Below are 3,333 nucleotides of genomic sequence, written 5' to 3' on the forward strand. Positions count from 1 at the left end.
TAACAAAAACATATTAACTTAAATTAACAAAGAAAATATATCATAAATTTTTTATTTGTATAATTAGAGTCGCCCATCCACCCTTAAGGGGTGGGCGGCCAGGTCAGTGGGTAGGCGAGAGGTCGGGTGAGGGACGGCGGGGTGGGGTGGACAGCCAGGCCGGTGAGGGTGGGCAAGGTCGACGGGCGGGCTGGGTGGGTGTGGGCGAGAGGGATGCGTGGGTGTGGATGAGTGGGCAATGGGTGGGGGCAAGCGTGCGGGGGGTGCCAGGTGGGGTGGGCCAGCCCCCAACCTCCCCATCCTCACCCGCACCTAGCCCCCTTGACCCGCCAACATCCCGATGCCCACCCCCACATGCCCACATTGACCCTCTTCCCTCACACCCACCTGCCTCTCCCATACCCCTCTCACCCCCCTCATACACTCCCTCACCCCCTCACACAAACCCGCCTCTCCCCTACTCCTCTTAACCCCCCCTCCTACCCGACCCCTCCTATAGCCTCTCACACCTCCCACCCCCTCACACACGCCCTCAACACTAAGCACTCCCGCACACCGTCGCCCACCTGACATCCCCACACAACCCCGTCCATGGCCTCCACCTCCCTACCTACCCTTCCACACACCCTCGCCCTCGCCCTCCCTTGCCCTCCCCTTCTCTATCCTCCCCCTCACCCGCACACCCTCCTCGCCCATGCATGCTCCCTCCCCTGCATGTCCTCCGCCCACCCTTCCACCAGCCCATGCCCTCCCCCTCACTTGCACCCCCCCCCCCCTCCCCCCCCCCCCCCCCCCCCGACCCCCTCACATTCTAAAACGGTATGCATTAACATTCTAATGTAGGAAAAGTAAATCATGAATAAAACACTCCAAAATTAACTCTGTATATATTATATGAAAGTAGTGAAAATAATAAAACTCTTACATTTTATTATTTTTTTAGTCGAAACCTTCATAGATCTATCTTGATTCTATATCTAATAAAAATGTAGAAGAATAAAAAATCATGTAAACTTTTTTAAACTTTACACTCAAAATGATATTTACATCTTGATATCTACTAAACCCAAAAATCTAATATTTTCAAATTTAAAACAATTTATTTTAATATTTCATTAAATATATGTTTGATTTTTTTAATAAGTACAAAAAAAATATATGTAATGAATAAAAAAAATTGAAAATAAAAAAATATTTGACCAAAAGTAATTATAATATACCACCAAAGATTTTAAATAAAAAATATATCACCCAGTCAGGCATGAAACAAAATGAATCGTGCACATTAAAAATCTTCAAAAACATAACCATGAAAGAAGTGAATAAAATTGTTTGTAAACAAAAGGTGTATAACAGAAGTTACTCAACGTGAGTGACAACCCTCCATCGCCCTCCCCTTCACCCTCCGCCCCGTCAACCGCACGCCCTCACCCCCAGCCACCCTCTCACCCACGATCCACCTCCCTCCCCCTCACCCATCCCCCATCCCCCTGCCACACACGCTCCCCCACCCTCCCCCTAACCGAGCTCCCTCCACCTCACCCTCCCGCTCCCCCCGTGCCCTCCCTCGCACCGCACTCCCTCCCCCCCCCCCCCACCCCTCTTGAGTGCCCTCTCCCCTCACACATCCCCCCTTCCCTGCCCCACACCCTCCCCCCTCACCCCCACCCTCCCCATGCCCTCTCCCCTCCCTCATCCCCCCCACACCCTCCCCCGCCCCGCTCCCTCCCCCCAAACACCGCCCACCAGGCTGCCCCCCACCCCCGCGCCGCCCTCGCCTCTCCCTCACCCCCCCCATCCCCTTCCCCTCCACTGCCCCACCCGCCCCACGCCCTCTACCCTCCCCCTCCCTTCCTCTCCCTTCCCTCCCTCCCTCCCGCGGCTCGCCCCCCCCCACTTGACTAGCGCCTGGGTGATTTCGGGAATAGCCCGACCGCTGCTAGGGTGGGCCACTGGGGTGGCGGGGCTGAGGCCGGCGCCACCCCAATGGCCCTCCCCCCACCCGACCGGCGGCCAAGCGATTCTCGGAATTGCCCGGCTGCCAGTCAGGCAGGGGGTCGTAGGCCTCAACCGCGCCACCCTAGCGGTGCACAACACTGCTCGACCGGCGAACAAGCACAATTGCCCGACCACCAGTCGAGTGGGTGGGCGGGCCGTTGGGTTGGCGCAGGGCTCAGTTGCGCCACCCTGGCGAATCGCTCGACCGTCGGTCGGGCGGTGGTGCAGTCTACTGGGGTGGCGTGGGCCTCGACCGCGCCACCCCAACGGCTTGCCCCTCTGCCCAACTGGCAGTCGGGCGATTCCCTGCCCCCTCGCCCAACTAGCGGTCGGGCGGAATTACCCGGTCGCCGAATGGGTGGGGTGGCGCAGGCCTCGGAATCGCCCAGCCGCTGGTTGGGCGGGGGGGGGGGGGGCGAGCCGCGGGAGGAACAACGGGTAGGGGGCGGGGGGGGAGAGTGTGCGGGGAGGGGGAAGGGAGGGAGGGAGCGGCAGGGCATGGGTGAGGGGGAGGGGTTGAGGGAGGGGGTGGTGGAGAGGGGGGAGGGAGGGAGGGAGGGAGGGGGAGGGCGCGGGAGGGAGGGGGAGGGGTCGCGTGGGTGAGGGGGGATGAGGGTGTGAGCCGGTGAAGTGGGGAGTGAGGTGGGAAGGGGAGGTGGAGGGGGTGGTGAGGGAGGGCGCGCGGGAGGGGGGAAGGTGGACGGCGTGAGGGGTAGGTCGTGTGGGTGAGGGGGTGCGGAGGGTCGGTTAGGGGGAGGACACGTGGGTGGGAAAGAGGTGAGGGGGATGATGTGCAGGTCAAGTGGTGGGGAGAGCTTCGGTGGGGAGGGTGCATGAGGGGGAGGGCGTGCAGTTGAGGGGTGGGAGTGTCGATGTGGGGTACGGTCAGGTGGGTGTGGGGGTATGAGGGTGAGGGGGAGGGCGAGTCAGTGTGGGTGAGCGGATAGGGGCGACGTGGCCATGTGGAGGTGGAAGGGGGTTGTGAGGGTGGGGATGGGAGGGTTAGCGAATCATGTGGGCATGTGGGGGTGAGGGGTCTGGGGGGTTGGTGGTAGGGGATGAGGGTGGTGTTGAGGGGGTGGAATGTGGAGGGGGGGTTAAAGGGGCAGGGGTGTGGGGTGTGGGTGAAGGGAGTGAAGGTGTCGGGAGAGGGGGTGAGAGGTAGAGGCAAGTCGGGCTACGATGCCCACCCGGGCAAATCGCTTGCCCGCCAGGGGGTTTGGGTGATTCTCAAAATCGCCCAACCCCATGACAGGGGGGCAAGCTGCCAGGGTGGGCGCCATAGCGTAGCTCACCCCCTTCCTCCCACCCCGACACCCTGAGGGTGTGAGGGCG

This window comes from Pinus tabuliformis, chromosome 5_1 (genome assembly GCF_031772625.1).
Source record: "Pinus tabuliformis cultivar Carrire ecotype Pingquan chromosome 5_1, CPIR1, whole genome shotgun sequence".
NCBI lineage: Eukaryota > Viridiplantae > Streptophyta > Pinopsida > Pinales > Pinaceae > Pinus > Pinus tabuliformis.